This window comes from Palaemon carinicauda, chromosome 8, assembly GCF_036898095.1.
Source record: "Palaemon carinicauda isolate YSFRI2023 chromosome 8, ASM3689809v2, whole genome shotgun sequence".
NCBI classification, from domain to species: domain Eukaryota; kingdom Metazoa; phylum Arthropoda; class Malacostraca; order Decapoda; family Palaemonidae; genus Palaemon; species Palaemon carinicauda.
This window is the reverse complement of record NC_090732.1, coordinates 156,711,243-156,731,939: the sequence shown is the minus strand read 5'-3', so window position 1 is coordinate 156,731,939 and position 20,697 is coordinate 156,711,243. Positions and strand designations below refer to the sequence as shown.

The 20,697-nt window shown below is 39.7% G+C and overlaps 1 protein-coding gene across 1 annotated transcript in view; it reads left to right on the top strand.

The window, feature by feature from the left end:
- The first annotated feature begins 8,881 nt into the window (after positions 1-8,881).
- Positions 8,882-20,697, top strand: part of LOC137646047 (steroid hormone receptor ERR2-like) — a 541,572-nt gene continuing 529,756 nt past the window's right edge. Inside the window, exon 1 of the mRNA XM_068379197.1 lies at positions 8,882-9,101. The gene's annotated coding sequence lies outside the window, so the exon portion shown is untranslated. The remainder of the gene's footprint in view (positions 9,102-20,697) is intronic.

Sequence of the window (20,697 nt, the reverse complement as noted above, 5' to 3'; positions counted from 1 at the left end):
ACACGAGGAAAAGAGTTTTTAATGTGAGGTCCTAAAAAGAGGCTGATTGGAGAGGTTCAAATCTTGATGACATAAGGAACCTTAGGACCACGTCTAGATTCCAGCCTGGAGTGGACAACCGACGTTCCTTTGAGGTCTCAAAAGACCTAGGGAGGTCCTGTAGATCTTTGTTGGTGGAAAGATCCAAGCCTCTGTGGCGGAAAACCGCTGCCAACATACATCTGTAACCCTTGATCGTAGGAGCTGAAAGGGATCTTACTTTCCTTAGATATAACAGGAAGTCAGCAATCTGGGTTACAGTGGTACTGGTTGAGGAAACTGCATTGGTCTTGTACCAGCTACGGAAGACTTCCCCTTGAGACTGATAGATTCTGAGAGTGGATGTTCTCCTTGCTTTGACAATCGCTCTGGCTGCCTCCTTCGAAAAGCCCCTAGCTCTTGAGAGTCTTTCGAAAGTCTGAAGGCAGTCAGACGAAGAGCGTGGAGGATTGGGTGTACCTTCTTTACGTGAGGTAGACTTAGAAGGTTCACTCCTAGAGGAAGAGTCCTGGGAATGTCGACCAGCCATTGCAGTACCTCTAAGAACCATTCTCTCGCGGGCCAGAGCGGAGCCAACCAACGTCAGCCGTGTCCCTTTGTGAGAGGAGAACTTCTGAAGTACCCTGTTGACAATCTTGAACGGCGGGAATGCATACAGGTCGAGATGGAACCAATCCAGCAGAAAAGCATCCACGTGAACTGCTGCTGGGTCTGGAATCGGAGAACAATACAACAGGAGTCTCTAGGTTATCGAGGTAGTGAACAGATCTATGGTTGGCTGACCCCACAGGGCCCAAAGTCTGCTGCAAACATTCTTGAGAAGGGTCCACTCTGTGGGGATGACCTGACCCTTCCGTCTGAGGTGATCTGCCATGACATTCATACCGCCCTGAATGAACCTCGTTACCAGTTAGCTTTCGATCTTTAGACCAGATGAGTAGGTCCCTTGCGATCTAGAACAACTTCCACGAAAGAGTCCCTCCCTGCTTGAAGATGTAAGCCAGGGCTGTGGTGTTGTCAGAGTCCACCTCCACCACTTTGTTAAGCTGGAGGGACTTGAAGTTTATCAAGGCCAGAATAACCGCCAACAACTCCTTGCAATTGATGTGAAGTGTCCTTTGCTCCTGATTCCATGTTCCCGAGCATTCTTGTCCGTCCAAAGTCGCACCCCAGCCCGTGTCTGATGCGTCCGAGAGGAGACGGCGGTCGTGTTTCTGAACAGCCAAAGGTAGACTTCCTTGAGAAGAAAGCTGTTCTTACACCACGCGAGAGAAGACCTCCTCTCTTCGGAAACAGGAACTGAGACCGTCTCTAGCGTCATGTCCTTTATCCAGTGAGCAGCTAGATGATACTGAAGGGGGGGGGGGAGGTGGAGTCTCCCTAACGCGATGAACAGGGCCAGCGATGAAAGTGTCCCTGTTAGACTCATCCACTACCTGACTGAGCATCGGTTCCTTCTCAGCATGCTCTGGATGCATTCTAGGGCTTGGAAGATCCTTGGGGCCGACGGAAAAGTCCGAAAAGCTCGACTCTGAAGATCCATACCCAAGGAGACAATGGTCTGGGATGGAACGAGCTGAGACTCCTCAAAATTGACCAGGAGGCCCAGTTCCTTGGTCAGATCCATAGTCCATTTGAAAATCTCCAGACAGCGACGACTTGTGGGAGCTCTTAAAAGCCAGTCGTCTGACGGAGCCGGACACAAGATCATGGTACTGCTGCACAGTCTGTGAACTGTCAATCATGGGCAAGCGAGGAAGTACAGTGACAACCCGAATCTGTCTAGACTGTCTGGGTCGTACAGACAACTCCTTATCGGGTTGCTGAGGTTGCCGCACTGCGTCACAACAAGTCACTTCTGTTGGTTGTTGAACGTCTTCCCCGTGACACATTGACTCCGTAAACAAAAAATCCTCTAACAAGGACTAAGCTTGGACTGCATGTCTTGCAACACAGCTCAAGGTCTATGGGAGCAGGTGTGGTAACAGACGGGATTAGCGACTGAAGTGGAACCATTACCTTCCCTGGAAGCATGTTATGCTTAAATAAAAGTCCATAGGAGGCTATGCAGCTAAAGGCTCCCTCCAAATGACAGAGTCCTCAAGGGAATATCAGAAGGAGGGAGAAAAGAACTTTCTCATCTACAGGGACCATATCCTAGAAAAGCTAAGTTCTCTCAGTGAGGGTTCACTGGTGCAAAAGCAGCAGACTAGAAGGCAACGTTATGAAACTGCTTGACAGTCTAGTGAGTTGGCAACAACCAAAGATGTGTGACTGAGAAGCATGCGGTAAGGTATGCAGAGCATGTTGTATGCAGAGTATGCTGTATGCAGAGCATGCTGTATGTAGAGCATGTTGTATGCAGAGCATGCTGAATGCAGAGCATGCTGTATGCAGAGCATGTTGTATGCAGAGCATGCTGAATGCAGAGCATGCTGTATGCAGAGCATGTTGTATGCAGAGCATGCTGTATGCAGAGCATGCTGTATGTAGAGCATGTTGTATGCAGAGCATGCTGAATGCAGAGCATGCTGTATGCAGAGCATGTAGTATGCAGAGCATGCTGTAAGCAGAGCATGCTGTATGTAGAGCATGCTGTAAGGTAAGCAGAGCGTGTGCATGGCGTTTAACATTTCTCAGAAATTCCATGACCAGTGCTAGAGTGCTTTATGCATGCTTGCATGGGGTTTTAATATCAACATAATATTTACCTTACATTCATAACTCATGATTCATATTTTTGCCATATTTTGCGATATTGTTAAAAATATATTGCAAGGAATACAAATATATTTTTATAAGTAATACAAATAACCTCCATTATCATAAGGTTTGAAAATGGAGGTAAGGTATGCTGAACAGCAGAGTCAGAACGAGCTGGAACAACAATAGTTGTGGTTTCCTCTTCAAGACTCTGTTGAGGGAACACCTGAGGCTCAGTCTGCAAAGGCTGATCAAAGGAAGTAGCAGAAGGTAGGCGCATGGGTGGAGGAGGCTGACTCCTGGCATGAGTGGCTGAACTCAAGGGTTGCGCTTGCTGAGTGGTTGGCGGATGCGCAGTAGCAAGTTCCTGAGGAACGAGTTGAGGTTCCTGCGGTGTGAGCTGAGAGCGAAAAGGTAGTGGCTGCGCAGAACGCAGTAAAAATCTCGCAAGTTGAGGCTCCTGAGGCGCAAGGCTAAGGTGTTAAGGTGCTTGCCTTGAGGAGGGTTGAGCTCGCTGCAGCGAGAGCTGAGGAGACTGACTCATGGATGGGAGAGGTTGTACCTCAAGCAAGTGTTGCCTCACTGGTGGAACAGCAAGTGGAAGCGGAGGAAGAGAGGTATAAGCCAGGGAGCTGCACACCACTGGGATCAGTAAACTCATAACGTGGCTCAACATCGTACGCCTGGCAGGTGGTACTGCGGTCAGGCGGAGCGAGCGCAGGCGGAGCGAGCGCAGGCGGAGGGAGCGCAGGCGGAGCGAGCGCAGGCGGAGCGAGCGCAGGCGGAGCGAGCGCAGGCGGAGGCGCAACCTTCTCAGCCCGACACTCACGCATCAAGACCGAAAGTTGTGACTGCATGGACTGCAGTAGAGTCAACTTGGGGTCGGCAGACACTAAGGTCTGCTGAGGTAAAGCCTTAACAGCAGAGATCTGTTGCGGCAGAACCTTACTCCTCTTAGGCGGAGTGCATTCAACTGATGACTGAGGAGAGGAGCTAACCCAATGACTGCATCCGGGTTGTTAACTCTAACTTCGTACGTCTGGCATAGGTCTGGACTTTACGTTTAAGAGGTCTTGAGACCTGAGACCAGCGTTTTCTCCCCTAAATTTCTTCTGCAGACGAGCAAAATAAGGGCTCAATCGTCTGCGGGTGGGAGTGACGGTCTCGGTAAGACACGCCCACAACCACCGAGGATACTTCTGTGCGCCGATCAAGGCCTGCTGAACCCTTTTGTCCTTCGACATTGCTTCTCCCCTGGGCTTGGGAGCTTGCAAGAGGTCCCGGACTGGGAGGACGACTGGCGCGCACAGAAGTACCCTCACGCACAGCACTGACACACTTTGCGCTAATCACTTATCACTTTGATTTTCTGTTTGCACTTATTTCACTGAACTCGAAACTTTAAGTGGTTTGTACCTGAAACACGCAATTCTATCCTTTCTCAAAAGTTAGTAATTGCGAAAACAGAATTACAATGTAACAGAAAAATCTAATGAAAGATAAATAATTCAGTGGCTGGAAAGAGACTAAACACTAGATCACTCTAGAAACGTTTACCTTCTTCCCCTAAAGAGACTAGGGAGAAGAGCAAAAACGATAACAACGTTACTCGCTTGAATGAAACGTTTATCCTCCTCTTTCTCCCTCCGTCTCTATCTCTCTCTCTCTCTCTCTCTCTCTCTACTTAGAACCTGAGAGAAGAGCCCAATCATATATATCATTAAAACATATTATTGTTAAAGGAAAAAACTGAAATATTTCCCAAAATGAAAAGTTCCTTTATTAGGATTAAAACCATTAAGTTAAGAAAGAATGAACAAAACGCTAGACACGGTTACTCTTACTGCAACGTGAAACCGTGAAAATTCTTTCTCTATCGTAACGATAGAGCGCAAGTTGAACGTTCTGAACGTCAACAACTGCAGAGACAAAACAAAACGTTAGTTCAACTTTGAAAACAGTACTAGACTATCAAAGAAATTCTTTCAAAGACATTAAAATAGCATAATATGTTAACAGGTAAAACCGAAATGACGGGCTCAATGTTAATTAACTTCGGTACCAAGAAAAGACCGCCTACTATTAGGAAGGTCGAATATAAACAAATATAAAAATTAATTTTAATAAGTTTATAATAATAGGAAGTTAATCGAAGAGGCCTATAAGAGGCGGAGAGATATAAAATAAATCTATAACTTTTGTTAAGCAAAATTAAGAAAGAGAGTCTATACTCTCTTAGACACCAACACTTCCGTCTAAGGGAAGGGTCGGCCATTTAAAGGTGAAAGAGAGTTCATACTCTCTTCGTCACCATAATTAATCAAATTAATTCCAAAAGCTAACTAAGCTAATATAGAAGTTTCCAGTAAAGCGACAGCCGAAATCAAAGAGAAATACTTCACCAAAGTCGTGAAAATACTCCAAGAACATAAGCGTATCCCAGAACGTCTTGCCGGAAGCACGACAGAGGAAAAATTGAGGAGGTGTCAACAAGAAGTACTATAGTACCTGGCCACAGGTGGCGCTGGTAAGTACACCCCCTTCTAGTATTGTGATAGCTGGCGTATCCCTCCATAGAATTCTGTCGGGCAACGGAGTTGACAGCTACATGATTATCGGGTAAGTTTAATATTGAAAAATGAAAAGTAATGGGCCAAGAACACTACCCTGAGGAACACCAGAAATCACAAACCTATATTCACTATGGTGCCCATGAACAACAACTCTTTGCAATCTATTACTTAAAAATTCAATAATGATGCTAAGAAATAACCCACCCACTCCCAACTGTTTGATTTTGAAAACAAGGGCCTAATGATGAACGTGGTTAAAGGCAGTACTAAAATTAAGGCCAATCCTACGAACGTCCTGACCACAATAAAGGGATTTCTTTACAGCATTGGAGATTATAAGGAGGACATCACATGCTCCAAGGTCTTTGCAAAAACCAAATTGTACACTAGGGGACATATTACCTTCAGCAAACTTATTAAGAGGCTTTGCCAAAAGACGTTCAAAAACTTTAGATGATAAGGGATATATGGAAATTGGGTGGTAATCTGTTGGGCTTGAGTTACCACAAACACATTTACATAGTGTAGTAACATTACCAATTCTCCAAGTAATAATAATAATAATGATAATAATAACAATAATAATATATAATGTACAAACACTAACAATAATAATATATAATGTACAAACACACACATATCTATCTATCTATCTATCTATCTATCTATATATATATATATATATATATATATATATATATATATATATATATATATATATATATATATATATATATATATTAACTGAAATAATTATCGATCAAAGGTAGAAATTATCATCAGATAACATCAAACTAATCTACACTATCATGCTTACGTAGAAATTATCATCAGATAACATCAAACTAATCTACACTATCATATACAGTAAGCTATATGCAGCATAAGTTATGCAATCTGTTCTCTTTGGTTTGTGTTCAAGAAAACAATCAAATGTAACTGCATGGTGGATCCTTTGTAGTTTGTCGGGACAGACCGGCAGAGAGTAAAAAATGTCCGAAATGGGTCTCCTTTTTTTTTTTTTTTTTTTTAATGGAATGGTCACAGTGAAATAGTATTCACTAGTTTTGTAAATGCTTGTCCCAAAATCTACATACTAGGACAGGGTCGCGAACGCCAGAAAATAGAGTAAAAATCATCACATCAATTTTTTCACGGGAAGTTTAACAGAATGAAATAATGAATTCACTAAATTTGTAAAAGCTTCCTAATGACCTAACGGGTTAGCCCCTTCCAAGTTGCAAACCCCTAACACAGTAGCTATCATACAAACACCACAAACCCACCTAACCTAACCTAGTAGTTCCCAGGTCATAACCACTAGACGAGGACAAGCCCCCGGACTCCCTTCGTAAGTCTCTCTCCTACACAAAAAAAAAAAAAGCTATGGGCAGTACTTTAAATTATATCTTTAAAAAGATAGAATAACTTCATATTATGGTATATCGGCTCACAGTAAAGAAAATCTTCCCCATAAGGAATAACGATTTGGCTAGTAATAAGAAAGATATCGCCTACCTCAACAAACTATAGATATGCGTGTACAGTATATCCATATGTTATGACTTCTTGAAATATGTTCACATGCATGTAATGGCATTTCTTGCATTTACTTTACTTTGGTGGCTGCTTTTCCGGTCCCATACAGCAGGGGATCCCCCCACTCTATAGGAATTCGAGTCATTCGACTGTTGTTTTACCGTTTAGTTGTTCGTTCAGAGTATTTAACGTTTCATGTCGCGTGTTGTTCATTTACTGTTAAATCGTCACTGTCAAAAGACTCATGAAATAAGAAAGTCTTCAGTTTCCTCTTGAAAGCCTTAATGTCTTCAATCATTCGAATGTTTCGTGGGAGCTTATTATATAGTCTCGGGGACGCATATTTAAAAGCTCTAGAGCCTAAAGTAGACATATATCTAGTTTCCAACAGTTTGAAGCCATCTGTAACTATTTAGGTCAGGTGTCGACACGATTTGTTGGCTGCGCAATATGTAGCAATTCATTTAAGTATTTTGGACACCCGGTTCTGATAACTTGGTGGGTAATTGTACATATTTTAAAATCAATTCTCGCTTTAATCGGCAGCCAGTGTAAATCGATTAGTTTAGGGGTGATCCTTTTTCTATGTGGGACACCTTATATCAGCCTTGCTTCTCAGTTTATATGTTTTGTAATTTCTTAAGTTGCACTTTTGGTAAATTGTAGTAGATAGAGTTGTAGTAGTCAATCATGGTAATAACAGTTTATCACAAGGTTCTTTACAAAATTTTCGTTCAGGTACTTTTTTTTCTTATAAACGTAATATTTCTTAGAGAATAACCAGCAGTTTTTATTACATTATTTATTTGGCAATTTAAAGATAGGTTACAATCAAGAAACACACCTAGATCTCGAACTTTACTAGATATCGGCACCGAGTCATTATTAATGTTCATTTGAATATCACCTGTTTCTCACGCTGTTTCTCTTGCCCGCCACCATCAATTCAATTTTGTTTTCCTTTAATTTTAGCTGTTTAAATATCACCCATTCTCAAACACTATCAAGGATTCGATTTAGTTTCAGTAGTGTCATGTATATCATTTATGGAGAAGTAAAATTGTGTGTCATATGCAAATAGTTAAAAGTTCACGCCATGCCTTTGTAGCATTTTCGATAGGGCAATATTATTTGCAAATATTATTAGAAATAAATTTAATTCAATTATTCATTAGTCCACAAAAATCCCGCTTAATATTCTTACCCCACAACTAATCCCCAGAAGTCTCGTTTTCTCCATAGATTTAGGGAGTAATCTTATTAATCAGCAACACTGTAAACGAGTATACCTACTGAATACAGCCGGCAATACCGTGTACTGCAAGTACCTTTGTATAAGCCCTCTTGAACATCTTCTCAACCACCTGTTTTCAACCAGTTAAACTGTATTTTTGTTCATGCTTAAGTTACCGTTAGGCCTACCCGGGTAGGCTACTCTGAGAATATCCTGTTGGGGTATTGAAACCTCCACGAGTCTGACTCTGTCTGAGACCGCCATTCAGAGTTAGGTATTCACCAACTTTTTGTTGTGTGCGTTGTAAGTTGTAATCTAATCTTAAACTTTAGGCAAGGAACCTAGGATAAACTGTAGGCTATTACAGTTTAAGCTGTGGGGACCATAATGGATTTTTACAAAAATATTATTGAGTCTACTAGATATGAACAGTACGAAAATATACTAAAATCCATGGGGGGAATTAACAGTCACCGAAATATTTGTCATTGTGCAGTTTTAGTAAAGCAGGCCTATTGTTTTCTATTAGTATTCTGAGTTTCAATGCGAACTGAACAGGGTCATGCGATGGATCAATTGATAGGATTATATCATATCGGAATGTATCATAGGACATGGGTTAGAATTTTTTTCTTCTTCTCAAAATGAGTTAGGATATCGTTTTTGTTGCCGAAATATGTGTCCTATTATTCAAAATTATCCAATAAAGTCCGATTAGGAATTTTAGCATACAGTAATTCCAGAAAACCGCCCTTAGTTTAATATTTACTAGTTGGCAACTTAGTATTTTCCAATTGACGTTCCGAGTGACGGAGAGCGCGTAACTATGTCCTCTTCCCGTTTCAGTGAATTTTACGATAAAACAAATCAGTTTTTAGTAACGGCTTCAAGATGGTATCAATTTATTATGCAGTAAATCTCGTGAATATTTTGTGCTTCCCAATGTGAAATATACAAAGAGGAATTAACTGTATGATGGCGAATCCCCAAGCGTAACATCTTTTTTGAAAAAGGTAAGGACAATATAATTTTAGGATAGGCCTAGCCTTAATAGATGGTACTTCGTTGAAGCGTTTTGAAGCAATACAGCGTCATATTATCTAGTAACATTGCATAAGAAACCAATAATGATTTAGTAGAAGATATTAGGTTCTTTGAATGTGTTGGTTTACAAAACTGTCGGAAACCGGTTTTTTCCTAAGTTATAAAGACGGCCGAAACTCAGGAAGATCCATCCCTCTTTCAAAGTAAATTACAGTAATTACAATTACATACACTTACGGGCTGCCAACACAAGAGTCCGTGTCTTGCATAAGGCCAGGCAATCTTTATAGACAGACGGACAGTCTGGAAGATCCTCCAGAAAAACCCCATGTTTAACATAGGAAACAACAGGACCGCTAATACCTAACCTAAGGTTCCCCAGTTCCTTCTAACCGAAGTCTTTTGGTAACTATGTGATACTATAATTTTCCTAAAATGCAGGCAGGCGTCATATTTTTCTTGATATTTTACTATAGTTCCAACTCTTTCTATAATAATTATAGTATTATAGATGCATTTTGCATAAGAAATTGTTAAACTTTGTCTCTGAACACTTTTTGGGGAAATTCACCATATGCGAGATATGAATGGTTATAGAATTCCTATCCTCGAAAAATTTCCAAGTGTTTTGTTTACTTTATGACAGACACAGATTGCAGTTTGTGCTGTGATGCGAATTTGTTTTTGTTTGGAACTGCATTGTGGTTCTGATGCGAATTTTTCCCTCTTAAAATTGCATTGTGGGTAGTTACATCGTATGTCTAGGAGTCACGTGACCTGGTGAAAATCTGACAGCTGTCAGCCATATTTTCTTGTCATTTGGTTGAAGTCTCTCATAGAATTAAGCTATGTCTCTGTGTTTGTCTTGCAATTTTGATTAATTCATGATTTTTATGAAAATGAAACACGGTGCATTGAATTTTTAAGAGAACATGGAGTGCTACCTGCAGCAGTACAGTGTTTAAATTGTGGAAAACCCTGTCAATTCAGAAACGATAAAAACGTTTGGCGCTGTACGGGTTATGTTTTAGACAAAAGACACAAAAAGAGAAAATATTGTAATTTTACTGTAAGTAATCGGAAAGGCACATTTTTAGATAAAGTTAAATTGCCAGTATGGAAGTTGATGATTTTTCTTTGCCAATTTTTGAGTGAATTTTGGAAACATCGCCCAATTATTAACCCTGGATAGGTATGGTGGGTCGTTTGCGACCCCGAGCGTCAAAAAAAAACAGGTTTTTCTCACGTGACTCACCCCTGTGACTGAATTTGTGGGTGATCGACCTGCAGGAGGTGTCTCCCCTACACGCTCTAGTAGTGTCCAGATGTGCATTGCTGTAGCTGTACTCCTTCCCCGATTTCTGAGACACGTCGGGGTCGTTCGCGTCCGAGTTTACCCTTCTGAGGTAGTTTGCATAATTATCAAAGTTATTACGTATTATGAAATTTTCGTAGAATGGTGCAACTTGTATAGGTTATCAGTTGTGGAAAGTCTCGGTGGATTGTTTGGCAACCATGTGCATGTTTTTTTTTTTAGTTAAAATGTCGTTCATCACCACGAGGACCATTTTACCGCGAGTGCCCCTTTTTCATTTTTTTGCCAAGTCATTTTTCCGTAAGATATTGCCAAATAGTGTCGTAAAACTTTTGCTTGTTTAGTGTTGGAAAGTGTGTCTAGATGATCTGGCTACCCATGCATGACTTTGTTTTTGTCAGATACGACGTAGTTATTGGTATATTGGGTATTTAACTGCGGTTACCAATTTCTGTTTTTTTTTCAATATTTGTAAAAATTACTACATAGTAAGGAATTGCCGTATATTATTCATTTTTTTTTCATGTTTATGTGTTAGAAAGTGTGCCTTGATGGTTGGGCTAACACGTGCATGTCTTTTTTTTTATCTGAGATGTCGTATATTAGAATGTCGGGCATTTTACCGCGAGTGTCCCTTTTTAATTTTTTTTAATTTTTTTGCCAAGTCATTTTTCCGTAAGATATTGCGAAATAGTGTCGTAAAACTTTTGCTTTTTTAATGTTGGAAAGTGTGTCTAGATGATCTGGCTACCCATGCGTGATTTTGTTTTTGTCAGATACGACGTAGTTATTGGTATATTGGGTATTTAACTGCGGTTGCCAATTTCTGTTTTTTTTTCAATATTTGTAAAAATTTACTACGTAGTAAGGAATTGCCGTATATTATTGATTTTTTTTTTCATGTTTATGTGTTAGAAAGTGTGCCTTGATGGTTGGGCTAACACGTGCATGTCTTTTTTTTTATCTGAGATGCCGTATATTAGAATGTTGGGCATTTTTCCGCGAGTGCCCCTTTTTATTTGTTTTGCATTTTTTTGCTTAGTCATGTTACCGTAAGGAATTGGCAAGTAGTGTCGCAAAACTTATATTTTTATAGTGTTGGAAAGTGTTTCTAGATGATCTGGCTACCCATGCCTATTTTTTTTTTAGCCAGATATGGCGTATATATAAGTATGTGTTCGATTTTCCTGTGATTGCCATTTTTTCGTTTTTTCCCATTTCTTTCAAAATTACTACGTACTAAGGAACTATCACAGAGTAATATTTCATTTATATGTTTATTTGTCGGAAAATATGCCTTGATGGTTTGCCTAGCACGTGGCTGAAATTTTTTTTTTCTGAAATGCCGTATATTAGAATGGCCATTTTTCCACAAGTGCCCCTTTTTATTTGTTTTGCATTTTTTTGCTTAGTCATGTTACCGTAAGGAATTGGCAAGTAGTGTCGCAAAACTTATATTTTTATAGTGTTGGAAAGTGTTTCTAGATGATCTGGCTACCCATGCCTATCTTTTTTTTAGCCAGATATGGCGTATATATAGGTATGTGTTCGATTTTCCGGTGATTGCCATTTTTTCGTTTTTTCCCAATTCTTTCAAAATTACTACGTACTAAGGAACTATCACAGATTAATGATTCCTCTAGATGTTTATTTGTCGGAAAATTTTGTTTACTTTTTTTTTGATTGAATATCATCAAATTTTTTTAGCTAAAATATTGTTTTACATTTTTTTTTTCGATTTTATTTCCCTTCAAAAAAAATTTTTTGGGTCAGAATTTTAATTTTATAGTCGTAAAATAATCGACAATTATCCAGCAACCCACCATACAATTTTTTGCATATCCAATAATAATTAGATTAGTAAATAACACCTTGAAATTGACATACCCTTCCTACATTTCAAGTGGCAGATTAGGGAGTCTGAGTCAGTGTGGTTGGCGGCCATTTTGTGGACATATCCGAAGCGTAAGCTGCCCTATCTATATATATTCTTGTTCCTTATAGAATTTGTGATATTTTGGTATATTTTTACCTGCATAAATATCATATTATATATTAAATATATGTATTTTTTTACGAAATTTCCAAGTACTCAAAAAATTACCTTTAGATATGGCCCCTGATATAAATGTAATTTACAAAATAATGAAGATTTTTTTACATATTTCTATTTTAGGATAACATATGTTTATTCCCTAAAAAAATTAGCCACTTCCTATTTCATTTGGGTACCCAAAAAAATTCATGAAATTTGGACAATTTTTTTTGGCCAAAAAAAGTTACCCTTTTTTTCTCATTTCAGATCTTCACCTCCATGGGTCTGACTTCATCCAAAATACATCAAGATGTGTCCTAAACATTCAAGAATCAATTCCTAAAAGGATTTGTGTATATATGTATAAACTTTTTTTTTATGAATTTTTATGTCAGGTCTTTTTTTTTTCTACTTAATTTTTTAAAATATTTATAATAAATAGTTTTTCTGCAGATGAGTAGTATTTATCTTTACAGTTGTTTTAAGCATTCATTGAAGTTTTTTTTGGCAAAAGAAAAAAGGAGGTTACTGCAAAAACTGATTTTTCAAGAATTTTTTTTGGCGTCGGGGTCGTTCGCGTCCGAGTATACCCTTAAAGGGGTGTCCGAGGACCGTACCTATCCAGGGTTAAGTATTTAAATATTTCATCAAAGACCAGTGTTGATTGGAGAAGTTTTTGTAGTGAGGTGAGTCAGTTTTGGTACAATAATCAGGAGCCCATTGGTGGTGTTGATGTTGAAGTGAAAATTGATGAAACACTAATTACTCATAGTAAATACCATAAAGGTCGCCCCCTTACCCAGTGTTGGTTGTTTGGTGGTATAGAGAGAACATCAAAAAAATTCTTTGTTGAGGCATTAATTGATCCTGGTGCTGACAATCGGAAAAGTGAAACTTTAATTCCTTTAATTAATCGCTACATTAAACCAGGCTCTATTATTTACAGTGATTCGTGGCGAGGTTATAATAAAATCAGTGAGAGTGGATACACTCATTTTCAAGTAAACCACTCAGAAAATTTTGTTGATCCCAACAATCCTAATATTCACACTCAAAATATTGAACGCTTGGGGCGTGATATTAAGGAGTGGATTAAAAGGCCTGGTATTAAAAAAGACTATTTGAAACAATACCTTGCTAGGTATTTATTTATTAAGCATTACCAGGATTCAGTTTTGCACCAATTTTTACTTGAAGCTGCTAAACTGTATCCACCTTTAAGTGACACTCACCCACCATCACCACCTAGGGAATCCTTTTCTGATGACGACGACGACGACACTGTAGATGAGCCACAACCTTCTTGTTCAGGATATAAACCATCAAAACGTTAGTGTCCATCCAATTAAGGTAAATTTTTAATTGTATTTCAATTAGTATTGTAACATAATATACTTCCCAAGTTAGGTTAGGTTGGTTTGATCTGGTTAGGTCATTTAAACACTATCCGGGGAGGTACAGGGGCGCAGAGCACCCCGATCAGGGCTCTGTGTCCTAGGTTAGGTTAGGTGTTCTAGGTTAGGTTAGGTTGGTTTGATCTGGTTAGGTCATTTAAATACTATCCGCGGGGGTGGGGGGGGTAATGCGGTCAGGGCTCCGCGTCCTAGGTTAGGTTAGGTGTCCTAGGTTAGGTTAGGTTGGTTTGATCTGGTTAGGTTATTTAAACACTATCGGGGGGTACAGGGCCGCAGAGCTCCCCGGTCAGGGCTCCGCGTCCTAGGTTAGGTTAGGTTAGTTTGATCTGGTTAGGTCATTTAAACACTATTGGGAGGGTACAGAGGCGTAGAGCTCCCCGGTCAGGGCTCCGCGTCCTAGGTTAGGTTAGGTGTCCTAGGTTAGGTTGGTTTGATCTGGTTAGGTCATTTAAACACTATCGGCAGGGGGGGGGGGGGGTGGGGGGGGGGCTACAGGGGCGCAGAGCCCCCCGGTCAGGGCTCCGTGTCCTAGGTTAGGTTAGGTGTCCTAGGTTAGGTTAGGTTGGTTTGATCTGGTTAGGTCATTTAAATACTATCCAGGGGGGTATGCGGTCAGGGCTCCGTTTCCTAGGTTAGGTTAGGTGTCCTAGGTTAGGTTAGGTTGGTTTGATCTGGTTAGGTCATTTAAATACTATCCGGGGGGGTATGCGGTCAGGGCTCCGTGTCCTAGGTTAGGTTAGGTGTCCTAGGTTAGCTTAGGTTGGTTTGATCTGGTTAGGTCATTTAAATACTATCCGGGGGGGGGGGGTATGCGGTAAGGGCTCCGCGTCCTAGGTTAGGTTAGGTTGGTTTGTTCTGGTTAGGTCATTTACACACTATTGCGGGGAGGGGGGTACGGGGCAGCGGAGCCCCCCAGTCAGGGCTCCGCATCCTAGGTTAGGTTAGGTTGGTTTGATCTGGTTAGGTCATTTAAACACTGGCCCCCGTCAGGGCTCCGCGTCCCAAGTTAGGTTAGGTTGGTTTGATCTGGTTAGGTTAGCTGTCCTAGGTTAGGTTAGGTTTGTTTGATCTGTAGGTGCTCCTAATTCATTAATTCATATGCTGTTTTGTATCCATGGTGATTTACCCCACCCAAAACCCCGTGTTCCCAAAGGGTCCCCAACCTTGTTGGATGTAGTAAGGGGGTATAAGCTACTAACTGATAAACAACTTATTTCCCCGAACTATTACTATCGTAACCATTCACAACACATTAAAACACACACGAAAATATATAATTACTCTACAAAAATGGAGTTGGAACTACTGTAAAAATTTACCTTTTTCTTAGTCGTTACATTGTTTGATCCATTTCTGTGCGTGAATATTGAGCCTGTTAGCTTTTGTAATAAAGTTTAGAAAATCAATGGGAATAATCAGTTATATGAAAGAGAGGCAATTCTATACAATAGCTCTGCCACTAATAATTTGGACAATTTATTTATTTATTGATGAATTACTTAGTGCTATATTGAGGAGGAACAGTATTTTTGGTAAATTTGTATTGTATTACAGGGTGTGAGTTCGAACAGAAAATATATGTTTTCATATAGTAAATAACGTGATTTAACCGAATTTGACCTTCATTTCAACCGCAAACAAACAGATCAACCAATTCGGCTGACTTTAAGTTGCCGAATTGGTTTTTTGTTATTACGGATGAAATGAAGGTGAAAACCGGTTAAATCACGATTTTTCCTACAGGAAAACATATATTTTCTGTTAAAATGGTTAAATATAATTACTGTTGTCATATATGTTGTGTTGAAATATTTAAATATAAGCACTTGTTCAACGGTGTCACTTCTCTTACGAATGTACTGCGAACGATAACATTAGCAACGTTACCAATGGTACACAGTGTTACAAACGTTGACAAATGGTACACAGAGTTACCAACGGCACGATGACATTACTAACGATAGCAATGCTAGATATTTCCATACGTATTTTGAATAATTTGTCCAAATAAGTTTTACTCAATATGTGAAAAGTACAAAAAGGGCACAGAACCTAACAAACCCACTTAACCTAAACTAGTAGTATGACAGGTCACAAACCTCGGGTATTTACTGAAAACGGTAAAATTCTCCTTGTTACGAATGATACACAGTTACCAGCGATACTGTGACATTACTAGCGATAGTAATGATAGATATTTCCATACGTATTTTAAATAAATTTTCCATATAAGTGTTACACAATATATAAAAAGTACAAAAAGGGCACAGAACCTAACAAACCCACCTAACCAAACTTAGCAGTTCCCCTGTCCCAAAACACATATAATGACTATTGAGGAATGACTTGCTTTTAATAAAAAGACGTCGAAACTTGCGGGTCACTGGAGGGTGAGACTGACGGCTTAACTCCTATGACTAGGATGAGGATGGTTGTTGGGCCAATGTTTATGTAAAAAGTGGTTTGCAAATAATATTATCTTCCATGGGGGTAGACGACTTTTTTCCAAAAACGTACCTTTATAAGAAGTAACTGTATAACCACAACGACGTTTCTTTTTGGTTTTAGGTATGTTGGATTCGGTATTACAATAAAACACATGAATGACTTTCCTGTAAGATGAAAAAGAACGGCACTGTAAGAGTTTAGGAATTACGTTGTGTGGTTTCAGGAAATTATCAACATTGGCTGAAGAATCATAAAAATCACTATGGAAATTAGCAAATGCTTTTAGGTACGGAATACTGCAGCCGTTTAAAGTTTCTATAACTTCCTCCATCTCATAATACGGAAAAATAAATCTCACTTGAAATGATGGACACCTTACTAGGACAAAGGGTTTGGTGGAAGTCGTATGAACAGACCACTCAAAGAGATAAAGGAAGGGGGTTAGGGTAAGGAAATACCAGTTGACAACCCCCTTGTGTAAACTTTGAATACTTATCGGTTCGTGATTGGTTAAGGGAAAAACAACGGAGGCTAGAGGGTAAACATGAATGAAGTAAATAGGGAAGCTAGTCCAGAGAAAGTAATTATGTGAAACCGAGGAGTGAAAAGGAAATAACAAAAGAAATAAAAACAATATAGAAAGATAAAATGGAATGTATGATAAATTATATTTAATGGGAATATAAAATGAGATGATTTTACCATGAATGAATTGGATTGGGAAACTAGTCTGGAGCAAGTATTTATGTGAACCCGGGGAGTGAAGAAGGAAGTAACAAAAGAAATAAACCCAATATAGGAAGATAAAATGGAATGAATGATAAATAATATTGAATGGGAATATAAAATGAGGTGATTTTAAAAGGTATACAATAATAAAACGAGTTATTGGAGGGGGAAAAGCCTCTGCGCTGGGGGAGAGATATTTGCGCAGGTCGAAAACTGGTATGCACGAACGTACGTACGTACGGGTGCTAATGTTAGCATGGAATGCTAACATTTGATCTACATTAGATGTTGGCAGCACTGGTTATTGTATTTTTTCATGAAATAATCTTTGCAATGGTGCCTCCAAAGTTTATCCAGATATACTGTTTTGTATTTTCCTCCGATTATAATTCATTCAAGAAGGTAATGTATAGAGAAGAAAAGGCTTGTTTTACGATTATATATCGTTTCCCCACCCAAAACCCCGAGTTCCCACTGGGGGTCCCCCATTATCGTAGGATATAGATGTATATATATTTCTGAAACTATTCATTTGCGATGGGAGCGAGTTTCATTTTCGAAGAGAGCGTAATTTTTTCTATAAGAAAAAGTAGTTGTTTTCTAGGTTACATTGCCCTGTAATACACTACAATAAAACCGTATTGGTACCCTATTAGTTAACCTTTCCATTCTTGCAGGACCCCCAGTGGGAAATTGGAGTTTTTGGGTGGGAAATGAATTAAAGAATCCGTTTTAACATACGAAAATGTTAAAACAAGGACACCAGCTAACCTAAACAAACTACCTAACCTAACGTAACCTAGTAGCCGTATCCTTACCCAGCGGGGAGGGGGGCCTTTGCCCTTCTTGCGATCCCCCCCCCCTTACACAGCCATATTAAATATAAGACAGCCTAAAACCCTTTGTGTACTTAGGCTACTTAGGTTTGCGGGTGAAGGTGAGCTTCACCTTTCTGACTCTATACCCAATGCACAATAACCTCACAAATGAAGGAGTACCAATCATTTGTAGTTTTGTGAGAAATTCTTAATTCATTTTCAACAAATTTATAACAAAATCTAAAACCAATATGATTATATACAAGTAACAAGTTAGATTCTATATCTAAATGTGACTTTTAAAACCAAGTTCCCGTAAAAATAGATACATAAAAACTACATGTTTTTTTTCACTTCTTGTTTTTCAATTCAACATGCCTCTGTCACACCGAAATGCTTTTTTGTTAATATCTAGTCAGTACTTAGAACCAGAGGTGGGCAAATAGTGTCACTTTAATTTTTAGTAACACCGTGATATTGACAGTTCTTTATTATTCTCTCATTGTTGCCACAATATTGCAAAACAAAATATTTTAAACATTTAAACTTATCCGCTGGTTATATATAATAGTTTTATTCTTCTTACCGGCATAAAATTCAAAACTCGCGGCAATCGCATAGATATGCTAGGTATACACTAGCTTCACCACGGAGCTAGGTCGAACTATCCCTCCTAGTATCAGATTTTCTTCTGCCGCCATATTGGCAACAGCTTTGGAAACTCACTCGCCTTTTATCAGGAATTAACAGTATTCTTGGTGATGTACAGTTGTTTATTGGTTTTGACTTTCGCAATTATTGTACTCGCTTACGGATTCTCTTGAATACATTTTGAATTGCATGAATTGGATCATTTGTTTTACCCTTGCTTGATTTTGATCTCTCTATTTACATTTCAAAATGGCTGACCCCTCCCCTTCATATAGGAAGTGCATTTAAGGGTGTAAAACTCGGCTTCCAAAAGCCTCTGTAGATCCCCATACGATTTGCATTAAATGTAGGGGTAAAATTTGTAAGTTTGAAGATAGATGTCAAGAATGTTTTGAATTATCCGAGAGTCAGTGGTTGGCTTATGAACGCTACTCTCGCAAATTAGAAAGAGATAGAATCAGACGTAGTTCCTCTCGATCAAGGGATTTATCATTTTCGAATGTCATTGAACCTAGTTCTTCCCCTGTAGTGGTAGATCCTGAACCTAATCCTGTTCAATCTGAGCCGACAATGAAAGATATGAGGACAGCGATCCAGGCTCTTGGTTCAAGGGTGGAATCGCTAGCAGCGGACAGAGACCAAATTATGTCCGAAGTTAATCTGCTTAAAAGTGGTAATATTAGTAGTGCTATTAATGTTTTCAGTGATGTGGAGAGTGCGTCTTCGCATTCTTGTCGTTCACCTAGCCTTAGACCTCTTGCAAGCTCCCAAACCCATGGGAGAAGTAAAGTCGATCAGCGAAAGGGAACGAGAGGCGTCATCAATCACGCAGACGTACCTTCGAGCGTTCCTGTTGTCTCGATGTCACAGATCGCTCAGCCTCATCATGGGAAAGGTGAGGTTAGTTTTTTATCCTTATCCTCGGATGAAGCTACGCATGGCAAAGTCTGGCGTCAAGCTACCAAACCCCTTAAAAGAAAGGCGGATGAAGGCGCGTAGCAACACGATCCATCACCACAAGCGCCTGGCTGTAGCCATTGGGATTCGCCAGAGCGCTTTCAATTGTCTGCTCAATGCTCTCCTCCTAAACGCACTAACAAAATGTCGGAAATTGATAAGGGGATAATTCAGACTGAGTCAGAGCTTATTCCTGAGACTGGTGTTACGGTGCATGCACCGCCGCCTCCATCGGACTGGATTCCATCTCCCGATTATGTGGAGCGTTATGCGAGCGACGAAGAGGGCGAATTCGCTATGGAAGTTTCGACTCCTGTTTCACCTAAAGTTGATCCTAAGTGGTCTATGCTGCTTGACATGAAGCAGCAACTTTCAACGTTTATGCATTCTTATCTGCCCGCGATCGGCAAAGCTTTGGTTTGTCATGATTCCGATCGTGATGCGATGTTGCACAGGCGGCCTACCTTTACACGCGATGGTGATTGGGGTGATGGAACTGCTTTACTAAGTGTGTTAGTGCTCATAGAGTACCTATTTCTCTTGACAGCAAACGTCAAGCGAGTGAACGTGACGTTGAGAATCATCATTCCTGGCGCCACAACAAGCGCCAGGCGCCTGAACGTGTCATGGTGCGTCTACAGTAGCTAAGCGTGACTTAAAACAAAAAGAACGTGATGACGCATGTCAAGCAGACCATGACGCCAAACGTCAGTCGGATTCAGTACAGCTTGCGCATGGACGTGACGCCAAGCGCAATATTGAGCGCCAAGCGCAATATTATTGAGCGCCAAGTAGGCAAACAAACTGAACAACTTGATCGCGCGCAACGCGTGCTTGACTCTTGCTCTCGCGAGCGGCGCCTTTCAGAACTAGAAGCGGTTGCCCACCTTGGGAATTCCAGCAATCGAGGCTATATTAGGGATTGATTTTATCAGTAGTAATCAAATATGCCTTTTTGGGGAAAAAGATACAATAACAGTGAAAGCAGGAGGGTGCATTTTGCCGATAGAAGGTTGTGTAATACTGATGTTGATATGATTTTTTTTTTTCACTTGGGGTATTCTGTATTTTAGTTGCAGAGGTCATAAGAAGAAATGAGTGAAATTATTTAATATTGTGTACATTTTTACATGTAGTATTTCATTTTTTATTGTTTTGTGGAAGATGTGTTATATTTTTTGGGTGATTTCTATGTCT